General features: G+C 34.0%; 2 pseudogenes; both read right to left on the reverse strand.

Moving 5' to 3' along the window:
• Positions 1-5,203: 5,203 nt before the first annotated feature.
• Positions 5,204-5,375, reverse strand: LOC136038315 (small nucleolar RNA U3; annotated as a pseudogene).
• A 1,404-nt stretch (positions 5,376-6,779) lies between these two features.
• LOC136038314 (small nucleolar RNA U3) lies at positions 6,780-6,973 on the reverse strand (annotated as a pseudogene).
• Between the last annotated feature and the right edge of the window lie 5,643 nt (positions 6,974-12,616).

The following is a 12,616-nucleotide window of genomic DNA, read 5'->3' on the forward strand; positions in this document are numbered from 1 at the left end:
TGAGCTAGCAATTTGTTGATTCGTTAAAAAAAAAAAAAAACTTATTAGAACATTCTAACAAAATTAGTTTCGGGGTTTGGCATTAGCCTTAAAATCCATACCATAGTTATTTCATTACCTGGCAAATGCTTCCCCAACTGAAAATAGAACACACATTTTAATTCAGTGGGAATTATTCCGCAGGGTCGATAGCATAATTGAGCTAGCAATACTGCTGACTCGTTAAAAAAAAACATTATTAGAACATTCTAACAAAATTGGTTTCGGGGTTTAGCATTAGCCTCAAAATCCATGCCATAAAATATATCCATTAAAATGTCTTTTTATCTGAAGCAGAAACATTAGAATTTCCAGACAAAAATTCCCATCTTTAAAAAGTACTTACAATGCCTAAAGATACACTATTTAGCAATTTAAATTGCATTGGCTGCAATGTAACGTTGCAAATGGCTAGGAAATATTTTTCTCTAGGATGTATACAAAACTACAGAAAAAGCAATTTAATAACATTCTCACTTTAACATATGGTTTTTTTAACTAGATTTTTTTTTGTTTATAGATGTGACCATATAGTGTTCTGGGGATCCAGTATCCATTGGACAAAATTTACGTAGTTGTCCCCATGGAGAATCCGTTTTGAGTCTTTCGATACATTCCAGGTTTGGAAAATGGTTACTGCAAACCCACTTATTTGCTCCAGCAGAGATCGTTTTGGTAACTGCTGGTACGGCAGAAAAGTAACTTTGATTTTACATTTTGAAGTTACAAACTTTCCTCATGTCATTATGTTATTTTTCATTTATTCATAAAATTACCAAATACAAATAAAAAAGAGGTTTGTAACACTTTGATAACTTTGATTAACTAAACACAAGGTCATAAGAGCGGAAAATTCAATCGCTTTCAGAGTCATTAAGACTGTCTTCGACAGAATTTGCTTACAAATCTAGCTCCTCTCCTTCAGACTTAGATTCTGATTCAATTGACCGTGCCTGTTCCGAAGCCCCCTCCCCCTAAACGGAAGCCCTGGATACAGTTTTGGGGATTATATGTCAATTTCTACCTCTACCCTTCCATCGAAACTCCCTTAGAGCTAATTCCGTATTTATCTGAAGATTATTTTAGAACAAATTTTGAAACAGAAGGGGGCGTTAAACTAGAATAAGAATTTTCGGAAATTTCCCCCGTAACAAGTTACAAATGACTAAGAAACATTTTTATCCAAGATGTATACAAAAATATAAAAAGGAACAATTTAATAACTTTCTCATTTTAACATATGCAGAAATTGTCAGTTAATCAGATTTTCAAGTTTGCTTCCATTTTATCCTTTTTTAAAATAATTTTTAAACAATATGTTTGTCCAACATTTTTCTTTCTGTTGCCTTGAGGTGATGCTATTAAGGGTTAGGGTTCTCTTTTTTAAATTTGCTAACTAATCATTAAATTAATTAAATGGTTGGGAATTACCTCCTATACTCTGGCCCCCAAATCAACCACCTATTCCATGCAAAAAAAATAAAAAGAAAAGAAAAAAAGAATGCACAGACAAATTAGAGATAAAGTGGCAGCAAAAAAAGGGAACAAGAATTACATGAAAGCTAGCAAAATGAAAGGAATATCACTTAACTAACTTAGAATTACCTAGTGAATACAGTCCTTACTGCTCCATAAGTCACGAGTAGACATTCATAGAAATTTTAGAAATATATATGGAAATTAAAACCACCTGAACAATTAAAAGAAACAAAGGTTCGGCGATATGTCTTTGATAATGGCAAAAGACAAGCCGAAGCAAAATTTAAAGGTCCAATAAAAAAAAATGTAATTTTACAAAGGCACTACTTCTAATTTAAGGTCCATTTGGACGTTATGACAGCAAGAAAAATCTCAAATTGTCTGCGTTTAGAAGACTAGCAACAGGGGAATCTATACATAGAAGCCTGCCGCATACCGAGGGCCCGATGGCGACGCCACCGTGCTCCTATATATATATATATATATATATATATATATATATATATATATATACATATATATATATATATATATATATATATATATATATATATATATATATATATACATAACCCTAGTTGGCAAGCAGAAGAGGGGCAGTTTCCTGTCGCAAGCACCGTTGTACCTGCCGGGAGAGTCTCCCTTGAACTGCGGGGATCAGATGAACGGGGACTGACGCTTTCCTTGTTTATTGGGGTAAATCCCAGGGAGAAGGTGACGTCACAATAGTATTGTGCATTGCGTTAATTTTTGAGAAAATATTATGTTCACATTTTGACTTGACATTATTCGGTGATGCATGATAATTCAGTTATGTAATGATGGATTCAATTTACGTGTGTCCTGTACTGAACCTTTTACAGCGGCAAATAGCGAAGGACGAAGACACAGTGATAAAAATAGCTGCATAGTTTTTTGGGAAAGAGGTCATCAAACAGGCGATAGAAGTGTGCAAAACTGCTTTGGACCTTGACGTACTTGATAAACGCAAAGGTATCCATCCTGTTGCTACTTTTTTGAATGATTTTTTCGAGTTGATCAGTAGCCAGGTAGAGCGTGGTAACCAGTTGCCGCTTTTCATGATTTTAGACCCATCTGAAGTACCTTCTATTCCTAACGACCCAAGTACGATCGTACTTGGAAAAATGGCTGTGCCCAACAGCTTTAAATTTCCTTCTATAAAATTTGATATTGAATCTACCGCTTTATTTATGCTTGATATACTTCTTCGTAAATGGTTTAAAATACCAGAAAGACGCCTGGGTTACAGCTCAGGCAGAGATTATACCAGCTATCTGTTCTATCTTTGGCACTTAAATAATTTAATTTACAGCTTTTTATTGCTTTAATACTTTTTCTGTCATCATTTCATAAAACAGTGAAAATCCGGTTTGTGGAGTGCAATGTAAAACACGAAAAGTGTAAAAGTTGGAAACCCTGATACGCGTTGCCGGAAACTTTTCGATTAATAGTAAAGGCTCTTTATACCAAAACTAATTATTGAACCAGCCTGACCTACATGCTGAACATGCACAGGAATATTCTTTTGATAAATAACAACTTGTTGATAATAAGACTGAAGTTTATCACCAATATTCTTCAAAAACCAAAATTCTGCAGATTTCTTTTCGGTTACAATCAGAACTATCCCAACTCAAAACTATGCAAGCTTCAAATGAAGAGATGGGAGATATCTGCCTGTTATTGATTAAAGCTTTTCAAAAATTATATTACTATCAGTATTGAAACAGAATTCAAGTAAAATATGTCCTGTCAAGAGTTTATGTGAAACAGTTAAAACTAATTGTTTATCATTTGTCAACACACAGTAGCTCTTTTGTAAGTAATGCGAGTCAAAAGGATTCTACTGATAATTTTACATTTTTCTAAAATATTAATTACAAGCTTAAGGTAGGTTTTGCATCGTAGCCTAATAGAATTTGACTAGCGCTAAAATCAGGATAGCTAAGTAAAAACAGTCTTGATTGATGGGTGTGTATCTGTTAACTACGAACACAAGGTGGTCTAAATTATGGGCTAATAATGATACTAAATTATAAAAAACAAAAAGAAAAAAACCTGCTACATTTTAATTAATATTTTATGTCTATGAATGCGCATCAAGGATTCTTGTTTTTAGTGTTACCCATCAAAATCTAGGAGGCTGAGAAAATTTGCCTGATTATCAAAAAGGGAGAAAACACCCCTTAAGAGTCCAAAAATCTTAATGAAAATCATACCATCAAATTCAGATTACGAGAATCCTCTTATAGAAGTTTCAAGCTCCCATCTGCAAAAATGTAGAATTTTGTATTTTTTGCCGGAAGAAAGATCAAGGATACGTGTGGATTAATTGTTTTCTGTTTCCTTTTCCCATGGATGATTCCATCGAACCAATAGTCCTAGGATATGTCAAAGAAAATTAAAGAACTCCATTAAGCCAAAAATAAATAAAAACAAATTCAAATAATTTTCCAAGCGTAAAACTACCACAAATCATCATCAATTAATAAATTAAACCCAAAACCAACAGAAATTACAATAAGAAACCGAGCCAAACTCAAAACGAGCAAAAATAGCCTGAGTAGGGCTGACAACCCTCACACCTTCTCAAGACCAGAACATAATTTGCACTTTAGTGAAAGCAAAATACATTTTAAGTGTTTTCACTTTTTTGACTTTAATAAATATACAAGTAGTAATATTTTAAGGAATAAATATCAGAATATGTCTATTAAACTGAAAATCCATGGTTAGTTGCTTTTTAAATAAAGTACAAATTATGTTTTGGTATTGTGAAGACATGGGGGTTGTCAGCCCCACTCCTTTTAATTTTTGCTCGTTTCGGATTTGACTAGGTTATCTATTGTAATTTTTGTCAGTTTTGGGTCTCATTTATTTATTAATGGTGATTACTGTTAGTTTTTAACTTGGAAGATAAGTACAATTAACTCGTAGAATTTGGTAACGCTTTCAGCAGTAGTAGTAGAAGTAATCGACTATTTGAGCTGCCAACATCCCCTGAAATTTTAACTTAATACACTCAGCTATTCCTTAGATATTGGTGATACGTAATTTTGATAATTAGCACAAACAGTGTGGAAATCTATACGACTATCCCAAAATTTGAATTTTCAACCTCTTCTCGAATTCAAAGGAAAAAAGGGAAACTATGATGTTTGAACTGACAAAAAAAATGGACTAAAAATAACATTTTATTTTGTAAACAAGGGGCTAAATGTTAAGGGGCTGAAGGTTGCCACCCCGATCAGTACCTAAAATGCTTCAATTGCAAATATTTATGCGCTAAACAGGAATTTTTGGAGTTAAAGTAAAAAAAATTATCAACACATGTACATTCTCCGTTTAAGTTCATTTATATTCCTTTTTAGGTCAAATCTTTTTATAAAAAGTAATATAATTGTATTTTCGCTGTATGGAAAAATAAACGCTTAAATGCATTCCTCATGTTTAATATATTCGGGTTTTGGCCCTGATGGTGCTCAGGACTTTAATATTAAAAAAAAAACTTTTACCGCAAAATACGCATTCTCCATTTAGATTCATTTATATTACTGTTTGAGCAATTTTTTGGTAATTGTGTATTATTCAGACATACTCAAGAAAACTTAATATTTGTAACAAAAGCAACCAAATATATTTTACGTTTAAATACAATTCCACAACCATTCGGATTCCATCTACCTCTTCCCAGCTGACAATAACAGCAGCCGGGAACATTCCTCTGTGACCAGGCTTGAACATAAGCCAAAGCCGATCCTTTTCATGCTCAGAGGTAGACATTTTCACTCGTCATCGTGGTTTGTTTTTTATACATTTTTATACTTAAAGATCTTCATCCGTTTCAATAGCATCAGATCTGAAACAATTTTAAAGTGCTTTAGAATCGATCTTGATCACGTGTAATTTTATTAGTTACAAGAGCACCCTAATATATTTTAGGCTTGTATAAAATTCCACAACCACTCAGACTATATCTACCTCATCCCAGATGACAATATTATCAGCCAGGGGCATTCCTCAATGACCAGGCTTCGACAATAGCCAAAGCCGATCCTTATAAATACTTAAAGATTTTCATCCCTTTCAACAGGGTCAGACCTGAAACAATTTTACAGTGCTTTAACATCGATCTTAATCACATTCAGGGCTGCTAAATTTTTTTTAGGGAGTGTGTCATATTTTTTCCGAAAATGTGCTTTTTGTGTCATCTCAGATTCCGTAATGCATCACAAAATGTGTCATATTTTTTTGCTACAAGTGGTATCATATTTAATTGTCAAATCTTTATTTAGAGTTTTGAATATATAATCTTTTCCAAATCAGTTCAAAAAGGAGTAAACTTAACCTTATCCTATTATCTTGGGATCTTGACCTTTTTGTGACGTCATGAAAGAAGTAGAAACATTCGATTAAATTAATGTTACACACTATGAATTTGTGTCTGGGCAGCCAACGAGGCAAGTTTACATTTATAAAAGTTTTAGGGACAATCAATTCAGACAGCAAATTGAAAATAGACTTTTCGTATGACGTCGTAATCGTAATCAGCTCTATACGTAATCGGCTTTATTTGCTAAGCTTTTTATTTACTCAATATGTAAGCCATTCAAACAAGGTTGGATACCCCTCCTATACTCCTAGAAATGGGAGTTGCTACTTATGCACACAGCTTTGGTAAACTGCATGCTGTTTAATTTTTACTACTAAGTACGTACCAGTTGGCTACATCAAATACTCAATCAAGAAGCCAATTAAGTTCAGATATTCAGCGTGCATTTTGATTTGAAATTTCCGCCTACGGCTGTTTTTTTCGCGTAGTTTAAGTTTTAAATACGGTGATGGCATCTGTCCTGTATTCTGCACTGTTTGTGTACTATTGCCACCGCTAGGCAGCTCTATTCCCTTCCATTAATTTGTAGCTTTTCTGGAGGTAGAAAATTGAAATTTTACTTTTCTTTTATTACCATTTAAAAATCAAGACTAGGATGACAAAAATGTGTTATTTTTTTTTAATGTGTCATTTTTATCGATTGTGTCATTTTTTATTGAAAAATGTGTCATTTTCGTCGACTGTGTCATCATTTCGTCTGAATGTGTCATTGTGTCACGCAATATCAAATTGTGTCATTTTGACACAAAATGTGTCAATTCACATCAAATGTGGCAGCCATGATCACATTTAATTTTTTTGTAATAAAACAAACCTATTATATTTTTGCTTTATATACAATGCCACAACCACTCGGATTACATCTAACTCTTCCCAGCTGACAATATTATCAGCCAGGAACATTCCTCAATGACCAGGCTGGGAATTTAGCCAAATCCGATCCTTTTCATGCTCAGAGGTAGACTTATCCACTCATCATCGTGGTTTGTGGAATCGTCGGTTTCCCAGCGAAACCTAAGTAATCATACTACCAGTGTTACCACTTCTACCGATTTATCGGTAGATCTACCGATTTTCGGACCTTTCTACCGAATAAATTTCAAGCCTACCGAAATACCGATTTTCTACCGATTTTTGGCGATTTTTGTCATTTTTTTCTTTTTAATTGAACATAATAGGTGTGACTGCAAACAATGCCAATTAGCGAAATCCTGGAGCCATTCACAGCCACTTCAGTCATAGTGCAAAACGAGTGAATTCATTGAACGCTTTCGAGGACTTCTTAGAAATTGACAATCACAAGATATTGTCCCCTGGACAAACTAGATGGTTATCTGTACATAGCTGCTTCAAATGGATTCTTGAGCAATGGGATGCTCTGACAGTATGTTTTACTGAGGTTGTGTTTGATGATCCTACCCTTGGAAACGATTTAGCACTTGGTGGCTTGAAAAACCCCTTTATGAGAATAATGATGATGTTCATGGACTATATTTTGGGCATGTTGGCTGAATTCAATGCTCTTTTCCAATCACAGTCTCCCCCTTTTCCATACATTTAAATTAGAAACAAAAAGACTTGTTGCAACTCTCTCCAAGAACTTTCTTGAGGTAGGATATGTAAATGCTTTGAAAAATTCACTTGATGTAAATGATGACAATTATTATGTAGCTATCCAAAAAAATTATCTTGGACTGAATTCCCAGATCGCCATTTCAGAGCTTGTAGACCGCGACCCTAAGGTGGACCATAATCAAGAGATGAAGCTATACCTCACAGCATGAGAATTTTACAAGGAAGCAGTTGCACAGATCAAAACCAGGTTCATATTTGATGATGATTTGTATGAGATATCCTGTCTTATAGAGCCTTCAAATGCTGCTAAGCTCAATCTTTCTAGTCTCGCACAAATTCCAGTTAAGCATTTCCCTCCCAAGTGTCCTAGAGCTGCCATTGACTCGGAATGGCGTGAACAAAGCTCTGTCGATGTTCCGAAGGATCTGTATCAGTCACCAGTAGAATACTGGAGATTCGTTTTGTCCATTGTTACCCCAAATGGTCTACCAAGGTTTGTAAATTTAAGGCAGGTTATTTACTTTTTCTTTTCACTGCCTTTCTCGAATGTTGTTGCAGAACGTTTTTTCAGCACTTTGAAAGAGGTGAAGACTGATAAACAAAACAAATTGTCGACACTGAGCTTGTCTGCCATCGTACTAAATGCGGGACGAAGAGGATGAATATGCATTCTTCGTCGCTGATAGTTGATCATGAACTAAAGAAACGGCTAGAGGAAGTACGAGCATCTGCGACCGTTGAAGATTATATATGAGTGATCAAAGTTAGTCTATAATAGCAAAAGTTTCTGTTTTGTGTTGCATTAGATATTTGAAACATCCACTGTTCCAAAGTGTGCTTTATTGATTTATTTTAATGAAAAGTACCTAATTAAGTAGATTAGAATTCAATCAATCTATGTATTGATACGATCCTAGGCTAAGGCTTCAGAATGTTAGTGATGTATGTTTACGGTGGAAGAGCAAAAGTTTCTGTTTTGAGTTGCATTAGATATTTGAAACTGCCGCTGTTCCTGAATTGTTGTTTGAAGACCAAAGTATGCTTTATTGACTTATTATGATGAAAAGTACTTAATTAAGTAGATTAGAATTCAATCAACGTATTCTACCGATAGGATCTTAGGCTTGATTCCGTCGTTTGCAGTTGCGCATCAGTTACTTTAATCATTTGAATCCAGTATCTCATCTGTTGTTTGAAGTCCAATTTTAAGTGCTTTACTATGATGAACAGTACCTGATTAAGTATAATAGGATTCCATAAATAATGGAATCCTGGTCGACCTTGTTTGACCATGAGAATGCGTGTCGTTCTCATGCGTGAGAAGAATGTCGTTCTCATGCGTGTCTAGCTAAGCATCTATGTTTACAAGCGTGCCAGGCAATATATTCGTGTCTAAACATATCTTGTTCCGACGTAAGTATAAACACCAAATGCCAATTTAATTAATACATGAAAATCGTTCTTTCCTTATGTGTGAATTCGGATTCAGAGGCGCTGCAGATTTGCAGCAACTACTGCAAATGCCGCGTTTGCAACATTTTAGAATCGCCGCTAGCTCAAGAGTATACCATATTAGTATACTAGAGATTTACAAGAACTACTCCAAACGCTGCATTTGCAACGGTTGCAACATTTCGTAACCGTCGTTACTGCAACGAGATCAAACAACGCCCCATTACTCTTTTGGAGTTTTAAAGAAAACATTGCTTTAAATCGTTTTATAATCAATCGTAAGTCGATAGACCGCTGTAGAGTGGTCTAATTCTGAATTGATCTGGGACATCAGCAAAAATTGAGCATCTTCGCGAACTTAACATACACTTAGAGGGTTTGGGGCATGTTTAGAAATTCCCTACCGATTTTTCTACCGATAGCGTAACGCCATCTACCGATTTTCTACCGAATTTTAGGTAGATATACCGATTTTCGAAGCATGCGAAGTGGAAACACTGGCGTTTCATTTCAGTTGGATTTTCGTAATCAATGAGTAAGGTTGAATGTTAGAATCATTGTAAAGGTAATGATAGTTTTTTTTCATCTTGATTATATAGAAAGCAGATTTTATAATAATGAATTTCCTTTTCATTATTGACTGGTCTGATTACGAAATCTATTCAATTTTTTTTTGCATAATGATTTAATAACATCTTTGAATGAAATGTGAAAAAGCCTTTGAAATTAAATAATGTTTTATAGTTGAAATGTGAGGAGGGTAAAATTCTAGTTAAGTGACTTCTTGCAATCGTTGAAAGGGAGTAGGTTAGGAAAATGAAACTTTCAGGGATGGATCTACAGGCTAAAGTATGTCCCGGGAAGGTATTTTGAAGTACGTACCTCCACTCCTTCTCCCTCTTAAGGGCCCTGAATTTTGATGACCTTTAAAAATATGTGCGTTGTAAAAGTGAAACTTCGCAAAATAGATCTTCTGCTTGAATGAAGTACAACAAAATTGTTTTCAGCTTCACAACTTTGCTCAATTCAATTTATAAGGTTTTAAAGACATGCAAATACATTTCCTAAATTTTGAAAAACAGAAACAAAAACATTGATATGGCTCAGAATTCTACTCAAATAACGGGAATTGCATTTTTAGAGCTAAAGGCAAAGAAAAAGTAACCAGTAACTGAAAATGAAGGTAAAATATTGTTTTGTCAGAATTTCAATAGGTATAGACTTGTCATGTAGGCACATTTTAGGGCCCTCTAGAGGGAGAAGGAGTGAAGGTGGGTACTTTAAAACACCTTCCAAGGATACAATTTAGCCTGTAGATCCATCCCCAAAAGGTAGATCAAATCCCCAAAATTTTCCTAAACTAACCCCTTTCCGAGATAACAAGAAGTCACTTAACTAGAATTTCACCAGGAGGAGTAATAATGTGGGCGAAGAGGAGCTAATTAGCTGCACGGTCAAAATAGCCTAGTGTAGCCTAATTAATTGTTATTTCTCATCAAATAAGTCCACATATTATGATCTAATGAACGCCGGGTAAATTTTTTACAGTCCATAATATATATATATATATATATATATATATATATATATATATATATATATATATATATATATATATATATATATATATATATATATATATATATATATATATATATATATATATATATATATATATATATATATATATATATATATATATATATATATATATATATATATATATATATATATATATATATATATATATATATATATATATATATATATATATATATATATATATATATATATATATATATATATTTTTACAGTCCATAATATATAATTGGTGACTTACCAATTAAGTGAACGTACCACTCGATGCCTTTTTTTATGCTGTTTTCGAATATAATAATCGCTTCTAACGGAAATTCTAATTTAAGCACTTTTTGACCTAAACCAACCTAACCTAACCCAAACTAACCTTATTATAAAAATAAAAAAAACAAGTTTTTTCAACTGAAAGTAAGGAGTGACATCAAAACTTAAAACGCACAGAAATTACTTCGTATATGAAAGAGGCTGCTTCCTCATCAACGCCCCGCTCTTTACGCTAAAGTTTGACTCTTTCTCTCAATTCTTCTTTCTAAAACAGTAAAAAACTTTAGCGTAAAGAGCGGGGCGTTTATGAGGAAGCAGCCTCTTTCATATACGAAGTAATTTCTGTGCGTTTTAAGTTTTGATGTCACTCCTTACTTTCAGTTGAAAAAACTTGTTTTTTTTATTTAATTTCTGAACGTTTTTGAATCAATGCATGTTTTGATTTTGGCTCTCCGCAGAGGAATAATCAAAACGAAATTTGCATATTTTTTTTTTGGCTCAATGGCTTTCTTATAACTTTGATCGAATGATTTTGAGAAAAAAAGAGCGGGGGCCGAAGCCTAGTTGCCCCCCGATTTTTTGGGTTAATTAAAAAGGCAACTAGAACTTTTAATTTTTTACGAATCTTTTTATTGGTAAAAGATTTACGTAACTTATAAATTAGCTTACGTAAAGAACTTTTGTATTCTCATGTTTTTATTACATATATGAGGGTATTCGCCCCATCGTCAGTACCTCGTTCTTTACACTAAAGCTTAAATTTTATCCCAATTCATTAAGAATGACCCCCTGAATCACAAAAGCCGTAGAATAAGTAGTTGAAATTACCGAAAATACTTTAGCGTAAAGAGCGAGGTATTAGAAGGAGGTGAGCCCCTCATATGGGTAATAATTTCTGTTTGTTTTAAGTTTTATTGCTGTTCCTTACTTCCAGCTGAAAAAGCTTTTTCACTTTTATTTTTTAAATGTTTTTTTTTAAATAATGCTAGTAAATCCTGCTCTCCCTTCATGGAAATTTTCTTCTCCCATTACAAATTCTCGAAGGAAAGTTCCCCCAGCATATCCCCCCCTTCTCAACCCCTCCCCCAAACCAAAAAAATCCTCCTGAAAACGCCTGTATACTTCCCAATAACCATTACTATATGTAAGCAGAGGTCAAAGTTTGTAACTTGTTGCCCCTCCCACGGGGACTGTGGGGGAGTAAGTCGTCCCCAAAGACATAGTTATAAGGTTTTTCGACTACGTTGAATAAAATGGCTATCTCAGAATTTTTATCCGTTGACTTTGGGAAAATAATTAGCGTGGGAGGGGGCCTAGGTGCCCTCCAATTTTTTTGGTCACTTAAAAAGGGCACTAGAACTTTTCATTTCCGTTAGAATGAGCCCTCTTACAACATTCTAGGACAACTGGGTCGATACGATCACCCCTGGGAAAAAAAAAAAAAAAAAAAAACAAAAAAACAAAAAAACAAATAAACACGCATCCGTGATCTGCCTTCTGGCAAAAAATGCAAAATTCCACATTTTTGTAGATAGGAGCTCGAAACTTCTACAGTAGGGTTCTCTGATACGCTGAATTTGATGGTGTGATTTTCGTTAAGATTCTATGACTTTTAGGGGGCGTTTCCCCCTATTTTCTAAAATAACGCAAATTTTCTCAGGCTCGTAACTTTTGATGGGTAAGACTAAACTTGATGAAACTTATATATTTAAAACCAGCATTAAAATGCGATTCTTTTGATGTAGCTATTGGTATCAAAATTCCATTTTTTAGAATTTTGGTTACTATTGAGCC

This window comes from Artemia franciscana, chromosome 17, assembly GCF_032884065.1.
Source record: "Artemia franciscana chromosome 17, ASM3288406v1, whole genome shotgun sequence".
NCBI lineage: Eukaryota > Metazoa > Arthropoda > Branchiopoda > Anostraca > Artemiidae > Artemia > Artemia franciscana.